This window comes from Rattus norvegicus, chromosome 1, assembly GCF_021556685.1.
Source record: "Rattus norvegicus strain SHRSP/BbbUtx chromosome 1, alternate assembly SHRSP_T2T, whole genome shotgun sequence".
NCBI lineage: Eukaryota > Metazoa > Chordata > Mammalia > Rodentia > Muridae > Rattus > Rattus norvegicus.
The window spans coordinates 15,946,466-15,961,552 of record NC_141534.1 but is presented as its reverse complement, the minus strand read 5'-3'; the positions used below and the strand labels follow the sequence as shown (position 1 = coordinate 15,961,552).

Sequence of the window (15,087 nt, the reverse complement as noted above, 5' to 3'; positions counted from 1 at the left end):
ATATTCTTGGGGAACTGGTTTAATCCAGATGGCCAGCTCCAGACTGCACTCTCCCCAGTTCTTTCTGCTCTTTGTGATTTATTTCAGAGGAACACGGGCAGAGAGAGAAAATAAGAGAACCTGAAATTCCACCATCCATTGCTAACCAAATGGCGTGTTTACAAGTGTTCCTGGGTTAGCCTGGCTCACGTTAGAAGGAGCATGACACAAACCAGACCATGAAAATGAGCCCGAGACTAAATAATAAAGTCATTTTCCACCATTTACTTAGAAATGGGTGTGTTTAACTGGTGGATGGTTTTCACTCTTAGAATCACTGCTTCGTCTTGATGTTGAGTTTCCAGTAACTCCTCCACATCTCGCTATGGTGTTGCGTGTGTGTTCCTGTCAACAACGTGGCTTGGTTCCACGAGCACTATCACGATGACTGTAGCAATGTGACCATTAAATGCACAAGAAAGTAAAGCAGGTCGTTGATAGAAATTTAATGATTTTATGATTAATAGTTCTTTAAAATATAGTATATAATAATGTATTTTTAAAGATGTGTGGTCTTTGACTTAGAATCCTATCACTCAGGAGGCTGAGACAGGAGGATTACAGTGAGTTCAAGGTCAATCTCAATATAGTGAGATGTCGTGTGTGTGTGTGTGTGTGTGTGTACATATATGTGTATATATATGAATGACAAATATTGTGATGGTTTGTATATGCTCGGCCCATGGTGTGGCACTATTAAGAGATGTGGCCTTGTTAGAGTAGGTGTGTCACTGTAAGTGTAGGTTTTAAAACCCTCATCCTAGCTGCCCAGAAGCCAGTATTCTGCTAGCAGCCTTCAGATGAAGACGCAGAACTCTCGGCCATGTTCCCACCTTGATGATAACGGAACTGAATCTCTGAACCTGTAAGCCAGCCCAAATTAAATGTTGTCCTTTATAAGAGTTGCCTTGGTCATCGTGTCTGCTCACAGCAGTAAAGCCCTAAGACCCATATACAAATGTTATATATAATTCCCATTGTCACAGAAAGGGAATTAAATGACTATTATGCATTTCATTCATACGTCATCACACACACATACCCGTATAGTCTGGGAGGAAAATTACTGCTGCTCTATAAATAATGCACCGATAATAATCCCTTATAGTTGCTACCCTACATCGGGGAAGCCTAAAGATGCTCACAATGGCTAATGAATCAAAAGGATAAACGTCTGTGTTCGAATAGCTACAGAAACCATAGAGCTAACATTCACAAGCAATGGTGAGATTAGGAAAAGGCAAGTCACCTCTTCCTATCCCTTACCACATCATGGTAACATCCTACGTGCTAAGACAAGGAAATGAAGATAATGCTCAACTCACACAAGAGTCATATCCAATAAATGTGTGAGTTGGAAATACTGTAATTTAAATACACATTCAATAAACCTACGAAACACTGTGGCTTCACAACCTACATTAAGCGGGATCGGAATACATCGATCAGGTTGGGCAAAGGCATCTTTGCATAAAAACTTTATAATAAGTCACCCTATATTTCATACGCTTCAGTCACTTCTGCGGCTGGACAGGGTAAAGCCGGGACGGCTGTATGCATTTGCGCTGTTGTAGGGTTGAAAATCATAAATCGGATCGCCCTAAGATGGAGACCATCTGCAAAGGGCACACTGGTTAGGAAGGAGGAAATAAAACTCGTCTTTATTACCCAGCATGATAACTGTCTATAGAGGTATTTCAAAAAAACCAACTTAAAAACTTCTTAGAACTGTAGTGGTCAAAACCAAGATTCAAAACCAAAGGTTAATATACGAAACCGATGGCTTTCTTATATGCTTACCACGATTTAACACTGAAATTAAAAGTACAGTATCATTTATATTATCCCAAGATAAATTTGTGTGCTGTGCGTGCACACATTCATGCTGGGGCGCCTGCAAGTACATGTGTCTCCTTCTTCCGCTGCTCCTGACCTTACTTTTTGAGACAAGGTCTCTCAATGAACCTGGAACTCTACAATTTGACTGAACTGGCTGGCTAGCCATCTCCAAGGATCTCCCTGTCTCTGCCTCCCCAGAGCTGAGAGTATAAATGTTCACCACTCTGTGTTTTTTTTTTTTAAATCGGTGTAATATTTTCATTAGTTCTTTGAAAACTTCATACAGATTATGAAGGTCATACTCACCTGCCACACCTCCCACATCCACCCTTGACCTCTTTTCCTCTTCCCAATATCAGCCCCCCATCCTTTAATGACCCAAGTCCAGTTTGTTCTGCCGACAGACTCACAGCTGTGGGGCCATCTACTGAAGCATGGTCCGTCCACTGCGGGCCACATTCTTAGGTAAAACCGGCTCTCCCACTCCCAGACCTATGGACTGTCAGTAAGTCCTCAGTTAAGAGTGTTGGCTTGTGTGGATGACCTTCCATGCAGAATGACTGTGCCTGGCTTTTCAAAGTGGACTCCGGGGAGATCAAACTCAGGCCTTAACGCATAGTGAACACTTTACCAACCGACCTTTCTTCTTAGTCCTCAAAGAAAAATGAATTTCTATTATGTGTAATAGGCACAAGATCTATATAGGATAAACTATGAAACTATTGTGAAAAGAGTCCAAGAATTAGTATGTGACGACGTGACCCCTACTCACAGACACAAAGAAGACTCAAGACTCAAAATTTCAGTGTCCCTCCATTGAGGTACAGGTAGGGGAAAGGCGATTTTAAGCAAAATCTCAGTAAGGTACCTTGCGAACTCCGGCAAGCTGATCCTAAAACAGTGGTTCACGACCCCTTTAAGGTCTCTGGAAATATCAGGTATTCACACGATGGTTCACAAGAGTAGCAAAATTCCAGTTGTGAAGTAGCCACGAAAACAATTTTATGGTTGTGAATCACAACGTGAGGATCTGTAGGAAAGGGCTGCAGCATTAGGAAGAGTGAGAGCCGCTGTCCTAAATTTTCCATAAAGAGGCAAGAGATTTGGGGTAGCTAACACAGTAGGAAAGAGAAGCATACGGTTGAAAAACTGGCTGTCTTCTCTGTCGTTGTGATAGACACCACAACCAAAAAGAAAAAAAACGGGAGTTTATCGGAGCTCACGGGTCCATTATCAAAGGAAGCTGGAGGCAAGAATTGAAGCAGACACCACAGCAGTTCACTGGCTGGCTCCCCTTGCTGGTGGCCAGCCTGATTGCTTACACACCCAGGACCACCTGCCCAGGGATGGCACTGTTCAGAGCAGGCTGAGCCATCTCCCACAAACCATCGATCAAGACAATGCCCCCACAGTCATGCCACAAGCCAGTCTGATGGAATTCTTCACCCAAGGCTCCTTCTTCCCAGGTGTGCCAGCCGGTAAGGAAGACTCCAACCACTGCACCGGTGTTACTCACATTCACGACTTACTACGAACCATAGTCATCAAACCAATGTGGTACCAGTGGAAAAAGAAACAAAAACAGATGAATTGGTGAATGAAAGAAAATAGAGAACCAGAAATGAGTCCGCACACAGAGTGAGCAAAAGCCATACAAGGGAACGAAGGTAGTCTTTCCAGTAAATGAGGCCCCACCAACTTCAATTTAGCATAGGAAAAGAAAATGAATGCAGATACAGACCTTAACTCTTCAGAAAAACTAACCCAAATGGGTCATAGACTGAATGTAAAACGTAAAACTTGAATCCCCTGGAAGACTGGCAGACAGAGTGGTCATTCCTTCAACAGGCCACTGAAAGCATGGGCTACAAGAGAAAGAACTGTTAGCCTGGATTTGAAGACCGCTGCTTTGACCAGACATGGTGGCACACACCTTTAATTCATCCCAGCCCTTGGGAAGCAGAAGCAGGTGGATCTCTGTGAGTTCTTGACCAGCCTGGTCTAAACCATAAGTTTCAAGCCAGACAATGTAGTAAGACCCTCCTCAGAGGTCTTTGGTCCTGTGAAGGCTGGATACCCCAGTGTAGGGGAATGCCACAGTGGGGAGGCAGGAGTGAGCGAGTGGGTGGGTGAGCACCCTCATAGAGGCAGGGGTGGGGGGGATGGGATGGGGGATTTCTGGAGAAACCCAGAAAGGGGAAAACATTTGAAATGTGAATAAAGAAAATATCCAATTTAAAAAAAAAGACCCTCCCCTGCCCCGTCTCTGTCTCAAAAAAAAAAAAAAAAAAAAGATACTGCCAAGAATCAGAACATGAGGGGTTGGGGATTTAGCTCAGTGGTAGAGCGCTTGCCTAGGAAGCGCAAGGCCCTGGGTTCTGTCCCCAGCTCCGAAAAAAAGAACCAAAAAAAAAAAAAAAAAAAAAAAAAAAAAAGAATCAGAACATGAGCCACAGAGTAGGAGACAAATATTTTCAAGAAACATATCTGACACAGAAGTGATGCAAAAATGTAAAATAAAAAAAAAAATTAAAACCCCCAATGAAACCAATCAGACCCAAGAGTACAGCAAACACTTGAACACACGCCTTAGCAAAATAGATAAACAGATGGCGGCGGGGGTGGGGGGGGTGGGGAGAGCTCATGAAAATTCAATCAATAGCCCCTGCCCTGGGGGACTTGCAAAGAAACAACAGTGAGGAAGCTCTGTAACAGCATCAGGATGGTGGGGCAGCAGCGACAGTGGACCAGCCCCAGCATCAACAGGAAGGATGCAAAACCACACAAACGCTCCTGGTGGGAGGGCAAGACGGCACTGCCCCCTGCTGTGAAAAAACGCTTTGGCAGGGTCTCCCGAAGCATCATTTGTCCCTATTGTCTGGTTGTTGTATCCCTAGTCATTTGTCCAACGCGTTGAAACTTACACGGGCTAGAGAGACTAAACCTGCACACAAATGTCCATAACCGGCTGTCAGAACTTAGAAGCAACCAAGCAAGGTACCTTAAGCGAAGGGGTACACTGAGGCATGCGAGGAACATGAGGAATGAGCTGTCAAGCCATGAGAAGACACGGCGGGGACAAACGCATGCAACTAAGTGACAGAAGCTGGCATATACAGTTCAGTGCTGAGGCCTTCTAAGAGGTTAAAGGATCGATGCTTGCCAGTGGCTAGAGGGCAGAGGGATGGATAAAAAGGTAGCAGAGAGGACATTTTAAAATGGCACAACTTTCCTGTGAGGTATGTCATAGTGGATATAAAACACCATGGCTCTATCTGAACTTGTAGAGTCTACACCAAGAATACTTCCTACTGTCAGCTACGGGTGTGGGATGGTGATGATGATGATGATGATGATGATGATGATAATGATGATGATAATGATGATGATGATGAGCCAGTGAAAGTCCCTCAGCTGTAAAGAATGTATTATTCTGGTAAGGGGGTTGATAGTGGGAGAGGCTGTGTACGTGCAGGAATAGGGAGGATATAAGAATGTTCTTATCATCCGTCTTCATTGCTGTGAAGTTAAAATTGCTCTAAAACATAATGTATACAGTATGTTCTAAAAAGAAGATAATCACACACACACACACACACACACACACACACACACACAAATCGCACATGCACACACATACTCCTCCTTCCTGCCTGTCCCAAAATCTCTGATCACTGTGTCGGGGTTACCAGGAAGTCTGCTGACAATTTAACAAAAGCCCAGGACATATCAAGATTGTGCTAAAAGATGCAGCCAGGCCACCAACCCAACAGGGAGAAGCTTCCTGGTGTCTTCCACCCATGCACCCCAGTGTGCGCAGACATCCAGTGCTCGTGCCACAATCAGCGCCCACACCTGGGACTCCTGGCTAGACAGAGCACACTTGCAAGGCCCTGTCATGTAAAGCATGATTCATGCACAGCCTTACGCGCACACTGCAATCAGAGCAGCTCCAAATCACGGCGAGCTCAGTTCTCGCCCAGGAGAGCCTGCTTTACCAGGTATGGGAAGAGGGGGCGAAGAACAGGTTTTCTTTTATTGTTGTTGTTTGTTTTTGTTTTGTTCAGAATCAGATGACTCCAATTTTCACTAAGACTGAAACCCACTAAAAACCACTGATTTCCCTGAGTTGGGAGCTGCCGTAAAAATGTCCACTTATCCAGCAACCACGCAAAGAACAGGCTGCCTACTTCAGCACTCGGATCCGTTATCTTGCTCCTTAGAAATGTTGTCGGCAAGCACTCGCTTTTATGTTGATGGAGGTAAATTGCTGTTCTTCTAATGAAGGCTGGTGTCAGCGGTACTTGGATGGGACCTAATTCTTCCCATGCACAAGGCTGATGGGATGGCGGCTGGCACGCACTTGCCCGTTATTAAATCGCTTTTTGAGCGATTGTAGTGTTTACATCTATTTTATGTCCTGTTTTGGAAAAGTCTCTCTAAGTTGGTTGAACAAATGATAACTTTCCCCTTTGTCACATCGCACTGTTTATAAGAATGCGTTTTATCTACACAGATTTGAGGGAAGAAGAGTGGCTTCCTGACTTTTCAGCTTTCCACCATGAACACAGATGACCGTGATGGTCACCTAGCACTGATGTGACCTAGGAAGTTTCCCTGGGGAACACAGCGTTAAGTGAGAAGGCAGCAGGCTCTGACTGCCTCTGACTTCTGGGTCAAGAGGCTGTTGGGACCTTTTCCCTGGAATCCCTTTTTCTCTTTTGTTTGAGCAGAGGAGACAGGAGTGCCTGAGTGCCCGGCACACCCTACCATCCTGACCATGAAAACCACAAATCCTGTTCACCAAGTAGAGTTTGAAAATAAAACCACTTAATTCACAAGCTTGGCTCTTGCTACTGCCCGTACCTCATTTTTCCTCTCGAGAATCCTACATGCTTTGTAACTGACTCAGAACTACGTGCAGAGAAGAAACGTAGGAGAGTTCAAATCCACGTGTGCCATTTGACAATAAAAACACATAGGACCTGTCCTTTCTATAGCCAGTAATTATTTATATGTAAACAATAAAAGACATTATATGGTGTAAAAATCCTCCCAGTCAGGGTCAGACTCTGAAATTAACTCAGCGTGACCACCTGAAAGCCCACGAATTGAACAGCTGCCCTTTAGTTTCTTTGGTTAGAACATTAGTTGGAGGGGCTGGGGATTTAGGTCAGTGGTAGAGCGCTTACCTAGGAAGCGCAAGGCCCTGGGTTCGGTCCCCAGCTCCGAAAAAAAGAACCAAAAAAAAAAAAAAAAAAAAAAAAGAACATTAGTTGGAGACATCTTGAACTTGAATATTTTAAAGAGATATATAGTCCTCAATTTCCTTACCCCAGACAGCCTGTTTGATCTGATGTATTTTGGGTTCCTTCAGCAAGTATTGAGTGAGAGAGTGGTGTCCTTCAGCTAATATATATGGGCTCCCTAGGATCTTTCGTGTGTGTGTGTGTGTGTGTGTGTGCGCGTGCACAGATGTACAGGAGCCAGATGCCAACTTTCTGGACCTTGTTGAGGCAGGGTCGGTGTTTGGCTGATCTACTGCTCTAGCTTTCTAGCCTCCCATGTAGCAACGAGAGCACAGGGATTACAGATGCCCTGACACGACTGGAAGGTTTTTTAAAAGTGGGTTCTGTGGATCACACTCAGGTCTTAGGGCCAGCACTTTCTCCCTAACCCCTCCTGTGATTTATCACATCCTAAACTCCCATGATCTTTAAAGTTGCCTATTGCTTAAACCTGTACATAAGGGAATCCATGCGAGAAGTGAATTAAAACCTTGAGTAGACAGGAAACATGTTTATTTGTAGGTCCATGAAGAATCATACACAGGAGATAATAAAAACCACAACGGCGAGAAAACTAGCTAGTCGTGCACTATTAGGTACAACTACGACTTAGCAATTCCCAAGAGCCACTCCACTGACACATTTGACGACAACCTCCTTAAAGTAGCCAGCAAGGATCTGATGAAACGGCCACAAGGTAAGCATGTTTGCTACCAAGACAGCCTGCTTGGATCTCCCAGGTTCCACGTGGTGGGAGGAGAGGACAAACATTCACTAGCTGTCCTCTGACTTCCACACGAGTGACGCGGCACGCGCATGCCCACAACAGCCACACAAATATAAATAAATAGAGTAAAAGATTGTAAACCAACCAGTGAGGAGCAGTGCATCACAGACGAAGACTAAATACACCATGGAGCACTGTGTGTCCTTACAGGAACTCAGCAGGCAGACAGAAGCCACCCACACACAAGCGAAAGTCATGCTAAGCGTCAACACAGAACCTACATGTAATCAAGACTGAGAATGAAAGACTGTCTCAGTCTACAGAATACTCTATACAAGTCTATCCTTCTCCCTCCTTCCCCTTCCTCCTCCCTCTCCCCCTTTTACTCTCCCCCTCTCCCTGCCCCACCCCATGCTTTTGCAACAGAAAAAGCAATGGAGAGTAGGATCTGGGAGATCAGATCTGGGAGATCTGTAGAAAACAACAAAGGCCCTGTCTCATCTCTCTGCAACAGCCCTGGTGGTCTTTGTCTTGAACATTGCTGTGTTCTACTGATGGACATACTCCACTATCAGACTCTCTATCATCCTTTTAATGTATTTTTAATATAAAAGTAACTTTTTCCTCTCTTGATTCTTTTAAAACATTTTTGTGCATGTGCCTGTGTGACTATAATGTTGTGTGCACGCATGCGTGCACTTGTGCATGTGCGTGTGTATGCGTGTGTGTATGTGTGTATGTGTGTGCGTATGTGTGTGTGCATGTGTGTATGTGAGTATGTGTGTATGTGTGTGTGAGTGTGTGAGTGTGTGTGTGTATATTTGTGTGTATGTGTGTGTATGTGCGTGTGTATGTGTATGTACGTGTGCGTGTATGTGTGTGTGTGTGCATTTATGTGTGTATATATGTGTGTGTGTGTGCACACATGTGCACTGTTACTCTTGGAGGCCAAAAGGGGCATTGTGCTCCCTGAAGCTAGAGTTACAGGTGGTTGCAAGCCACGTGATATGAGTGCCGGGAACCAAACTTGGATCCTCTGGAAGACCAGAAAGCACTTAGCTACTCAGCCATATCTGTAGCCACTGTCTTTAATATTTATTCTTCCCAATGCTAGAGAGCTAACCCAGTGCCTAAGAGATGTCAGACAAGCATTCTACCACTGACCTGCACTTCTTCTAATTTCCTAGTCATTGCTTCTATTTCTGATTTCTTAAGCAACACTGAAAAAAAAAAATCAAACAAAATTCTGTTTCCTCCAGACACACTCAGATATTTAACAACAGTGACCTGTTTCCCTGACAGGTGCCCCTCCTGGTTACAACACCTCTTGTCCCTTCGTAAGGCAACAGGATACCTGTTGGCATTTAACATGGTTACTCTGGGTATACTATGGCCCAGGAATATATAAGAAGCCAATGATCAGTCAACAGGCTTTCTGGAGAAGAGCAAGGAAGAGCTACCTCTCAGTACGTAACTCCTAGTGGAGCCTGAATACTTACTAACCATCAAGACGGTACCTGCCGGAAATGTGTGTCCCGGGCACAGGGCACTGTGCACCTTTCATATTAATAGGTCATTAGAGTCTTTTTTCAAATGCAGTAAACAAAAATAACGAGTCAAACGCTGTGTGGGAGTTTATATGGCGAAACATACCAAGTTCAGACTAATATGCACATTTAATGTATACATGAGTCACCAGGATATTTTGGATTAAAAAACAAAAACAGGTTCTGATTCAGTTGTGACAGGGAGGAATTACAACAACCTGCCTTTGCCATGAGCATTCAGATGACTGACAGGCATGATGCTGGTACAGGAGTGAGCAGCCAAATAGAGACCAGTATCATGCCACAGGCAAACACTGGCAAACAGGAAACACAGGCCTGGGGTGAGATTAATGCAAGGGTGGGGTGTGGCTCAGTGGTACGTACCTACTACATGTGAGGTACTGGATTTGAACCTAATACGACACACACAAATGCTATCAGTATATTATCAATCCATAGAAAGGGTAAAAGGGATGTTATAAGCATGGTATGAGGCAAAACAGTAGTATGGTTAATTATTACCATATAAACAAGAACAGGTCTACCAGTTATCCAGTGCTTCTCTTGGCAGGTCTACCAGTTACCCAGTGCTTCTCTTGACAGGTCTACCAGTTACCCAGTGCTTCTCTTGGCAGGTCTACCAGTTACCCAGTGCTTCTCTTGACAGGTCTACCAGTTATCCAGTGCTTCTCTTGACAGGTCTACCAGTTATCCAGTGCTTCTCTTGACAGGTCTACCAGTTATCCAGTGCTTCTCTTGACAGGTCTACCAGTTACCCAGTGCTTCTCTTGACAGGTCTACCAGTTACCCAGTGCTTCTCTTGGCAGGTCTACCAGTTACCCAGTGCTTCTCTTGACAGGTCTACCAGTTATCCAGTGCTTCTCTTGACAGGTCTACCAGTTACCCAGTGCTTGTCTTGGCAGGTCTACCAGTTACCCAGTGCTTCTCTTGGCAGGTCTACCAGTTATCCAGTGCTTCTCTTGACAGGTCTACCAGTTATCCAGTGCTTCTCTTGACAGGTCTACCAGTTATCCAGTGCTTCTCTTGACAGGTCTACCAGTTACCCAGTGCTTCTCTTGACAGGTCTACCAGTTATCCAGTGCTTCTCTTGGCAGGTCTACCAGTTACCCAGTGCTTCTCTTGACAGGTCTACCAGTTACCCAGTGCTTGTCTTGGCAGGTCTACCAGTTACCCAGTGCTTCTCTTGGCAGGTCTACCAGTTACCCAGTGCTTCTCTTGGCAGGTCTACCAGTTATCCAGTGCTTCTCTTGGCAGGTCTACCAGTTACCCAGTGCTTCTCTTGGCAGGTCTACCAGTTACCCAGTGCTTCTCTTGACAGGTCTACCAGTTACCCAGTGCTTCTCTTGGCAGGTCTACCAGTTATCCAGTGCTTCTCTTGGCAGGTCTACCAGTTATCCAGTGCTTCTCTTGGCAGGTCTACCAGTTATCCAGTGCTTCTCTTGGCAGGTCTACCAGTTACCCAGTGCTTCTCTTGGCAGGTCTACCAGTTACCCAGTGCTTCTCTTGACAGGTCTACCAGTTACCCAGTGCTTCTCTTGACAGGTCTACCAGTTATCCAGTGCTTCTCTTGACAGGTCTACCAGTTATCCAGTGCTTCTCTTGACAGGTCTACCAGTTACCCAGTGCTTATCTTGGCAGGTCTACCAGTTATCCAGTGCTTCTCTTGACAGGTCTACCAGTTACCCAGTGCTTCTCTTGGCAGGTCTACCAGTTACCCAGTGCTTCTCTTGGCAGGTCTACCAGTTACCCAGTGCTTCTCTTGGCAGGTCTACCAGTTACCCAGTTCTTCTCTTGACAGGTCTACCAGTTATCCAGTGCTTCTCTTGACAGGTCTACCAGTTACCCAGTGCTTCTCTTGACAGGTCTACCAGTTATCCAGTGCTTCTCTTGACAGGTCTACCAGTTACCCAGTGCTTCTCTTGGCAGGTCTACCAGTTATCCAGTGCTTCTCTTGACAGGTCTACCAGTTATCCAGTGCTTCTCTTGACAGGTCTACCAGTTACCCAGTGCTTCTCTTGGCAGGTCTACCAGTTACCCAGTGCTTCTCTTGACAGGTCTACCAGTTACCCAGTGCTTCTCTTGACAGGTCTACCAGTTACCCAGTGCTTGTCTTGGCAGGTCTACCAGTTACCCAGTGCTTCTCTTGGCAGGTCTACCAGTTACCCAGTGCTTCTCTTGGCAGGTCTACCAGTTATCCAGTGCTTCTCTTGGCAGGTCTACCAGTTACCCAGTGTTTCTCTTGGCAGGTCTACCAGTTATCCAGTACTTCTCTTGGCAGGTCTACCAGTTACCCAGTGCTTCTCTTGGCAGGTCTACCAGTTACCCAGTGCTTCTCTTGACAGGTCTACCAGTTATCCAGTGCTTCTCTTGACAGGTCTACCAGTTATCCAGTGCTTCTCTTGACAGGTCTACCAGTTACCCAGTGCTTCTCTTGACAGGTCTACCAGTTACCCAGTGCTTCTCTTGACAGGTCTACCAGTTACCCAGTGCTTCTCTTGACAGGTCTACCAGTTACCCAGTGCTTCTCTTGACAGGTCTACCAGTTACCCAGTGCTTCTCTTGACAGGTCTACCAGTTATCCAGTGCTTCTCTTGACAGGTCTACCAGTTACCCAGTGCTTCTCTTGACAGGTCTACAGGTTACCCAGTGCTTCTCTTGGCAGGTCTACCAGTTACCCAGTGCTTCTCTTGGCAGGTCTACCAGTTATCCAGTGCTTCTCTTGGCAGGTCTACCAGTTATCCGGTGCTTTTCTTGGCGGTCCGGTGTCTACAGCCATGAATAAATCAAGAAAATTCAAAATGCCTCGTCTCCGAAAGAACTGCAAATGTGTGCAATTTCTGCTCCAAAGTAAGAACTAGAAAAAGCAGGAGTATCTGAATCATGTGTACAGCCCTGCAGGTGCCCAGGTAGGCCCAGAATAGTCACGGTCCATGTCTCAGCCTTACTCTTTCCGTTCCAAGTGTGAATACCTGACCCGGGAAGCTTCTGGAATATATCTGGACGAAGGATGTGCTTGGGAAGATGCTAACACTTACCACTATATTCCCACAACGGAACACTGCAACTCCCCCAAAAGAAATCTCCCGAAGTGTCTATATGCTCACTCAAATGTTTGTTCACTAAAAACAAACTAGAGAATCTTTTCTTTGAAAAACCTGAGAACATGGGCTCTACAAGCTATATGCAAAGAAAATCTGAGGGGGGAAAAAGAGGATGCAATCTCAATATAAGGTTAACTTTTTCAAAGAATAAAGATCGAAATAAACCTAAAATTTTAACACTTGAAATGGTACAGCAAAGTAATTTAAAGAGTAAGAATTAAAAACTCAAGAGAAGTTTAAAGAAGTTAAAATGTAAAGTGTTTCACAATGAACCTGATCTAAGATAGAGAGGGCTCCTTTCAAAACTGGCACAGAATTCTTTTGAATTAATTTCATCTATATTAGCACTAATTAAAGTTCGTGGGCATGAATGTGCTTTCATGATAAAAAGAGAACAACTCAGCCACTCTAAGAGGTTTAACATTTCAGAGATTAAGTGATCACAGGCAAATTACTTGGTAAATATAACAGCAGGGACTGGGCATGGTTGCACACACTTGGAATCCTAGCATTCGGGTGACTGAAGCATGAAACCCCTGAGTTTGGACTAGCCCCAGCTACCTTTGGACTAGCCCCAGCTACCTTCAGACTAGCCCTAACTACCTAAGAAGGCCTTGTCAGAAAAGAAAAAATGGGAGAGGGAGAGAATCAAAGTAGACAAAGAGTCATACAATATGTTCAAAAGGTACATGAGGACACATATTAGGGTCACCAGAGAAAATGTGATCACTTTTGACAAGGGCCACTGTCTTGAATAACTGCTAGCTGAGGACTACTGTCACAGGCAAAGCTGGTTGATCCTGCTTATGAAGTGCTTTTAACACCTGGGGTAACACAAAGAGATCTTTATGATCTCCCATCACCCACAAAACGAACCTGAGTTAGCAGTTACCGTAAATTTGGAACTTATCATTTGTCAGCTTTGTCCACTTGAACATAAATTCTCAGGCAGGCACCACCACGTCTGATACACCTAGTATCACAAGTCTAAACAGGGGTCCAAGTGGATGTCCAAGTGACAGGATGAACCATGCTGGGAAACACAGGGCAGAAGAATGAAGAAGCTGGTGGAGAAACCCGGTGGGTTATGCTATGCTGGGGATTTGATTTGTGCTTACGTGGGAAATCATACGGCCACTGTGGGTCCCAGCCGACAGTGGGTTTTTTGACTAGTCAATAAAGAGCCAGAGGTCAATGGTTGGGTAAGAGAACAGAGGTGGGACTTTGAGGATTCCCAGAGAGGAATCGAGGGAGAAGGGAAAAAAGGAATCCATTGTGAGAGGGGCATAGGATGAACACATGCCATGAAGAAGCAGGAGGGTGACACAGCTGAAGTGTAGGTGCGAAGGGAAAGCAGCCCCACGAGAAGGTTGCCCAGAAGGAAACCGAACAGCAAAGATGAAATAAAATTTGGAAAGTATTAACTCTGAATACCGGAGGGGAGAATGTGCTAGCCACTTGAAGGTTCAGAAGTACCCAGCCACTGAGCTAGTTAAGGTATATTAACATATAAAGGCTGTGTGTGTGTGTGTGTGTGTGTGTGTGTGTGTGTGTGTGTGTGTGTGTAAGACCTTCTCTGGGGTGAGCACACCTCAGAGAGGTGGTAGGTTGTGGAGCACTGTCCCTCCAGGATTTAAGGTAAGGCCCAGTGCTGTTCACACAGTAGGGCAGCTGAATCAGTGCCCTGCCTGTAGCATTTTACTTAGTCACCAAAGCAGGACTCTCTCCGTACCACACTGCCTCGACAAGTCACAGGATGCTGGGTCTTCAGCCTTCATTAGTTAATACAGAGTAGCCTACAAATACCTCTGGTGGGTTTCTTAGAGATGACCTATACCTCTCAGGACCAGTTAGGACTAAGAACAGTGGGAACCATCAGTGCCTACTGCAAAGAAGGGACCAAGTGTTGTGTGCTTGAGTGGTTTTGATGATAAAAAAAAAGAAAAGAAAAGAAAAGAAAAGAAATGTTAAATACTTCTTCATACCTTTCAACAAATTCAGAATGTGTTGATTTCAAGATGTATTTCTCAGTTGGAGGAATAGTTCAGCGGTTAGTAAGAGAACCTCTTAACCGCGCAGACAACTCCAGTTCAGTTCCCAGCACCCACATCACTCGTATCAGGTGGATCAGAAGGCCTGTTACCCTAATTCCAGAGGATCCAACACTTGTTTGGACTCCTTGGGCATCTGCACTTACTTGAGGGTAGATGTGTGTACGTGTGCATACACACACACACACACACACACACACACACCATTTAAAGAAATTCCTTTTTAAAAGCGGTCTTGAGTCTAGACTTCCAAGTTATGCTTATTTCTTTTTCTGAGTGATGGAGAAACTTGTCCCAAATCTGTCATTCTCACACACTTCGTCCTCCTCCTCCTCCTGAAGAAAGCTGTACCAAGTCCAAGGCAGGCAGCATGCTTACCCAACTGTCTCCATTTTCTCGGACTCAGCTGAAGAATGTAAAACTTCCCACTGTTGCTCTTCCAGGAACGTTTCACTAATGCATTTCAGGAGTTGC

At 45.0% G+C, this 15,087-nt stretch overlaps 1 protein-coding gene and 1 long non-coding RNA gene across 3 annotated transcripts in view; one reads left to right on the top strand and one right to left on the bottom strand.

The window, feature by feature from the left end:
- Map3k5 (mitogen-activated protein kinase kinase kinase 5) overlaps window positions 1-15,087 on the bottom strand; it is a 207,858-nt gene that overhangs the window by 159,956 nt on the left and 32,815 nt on the right.
- Window positions 8,517-13,902, top strand: LOC148006855 (uncharacterized). Its single transcript, XR_015649088.1, has 2 exons — window positions 8,517-10,203; window positions 12,124-13,902. It is a non-coding gene; the product is annotated as an uncharacterized LOC148006855 (long non-coding RNA).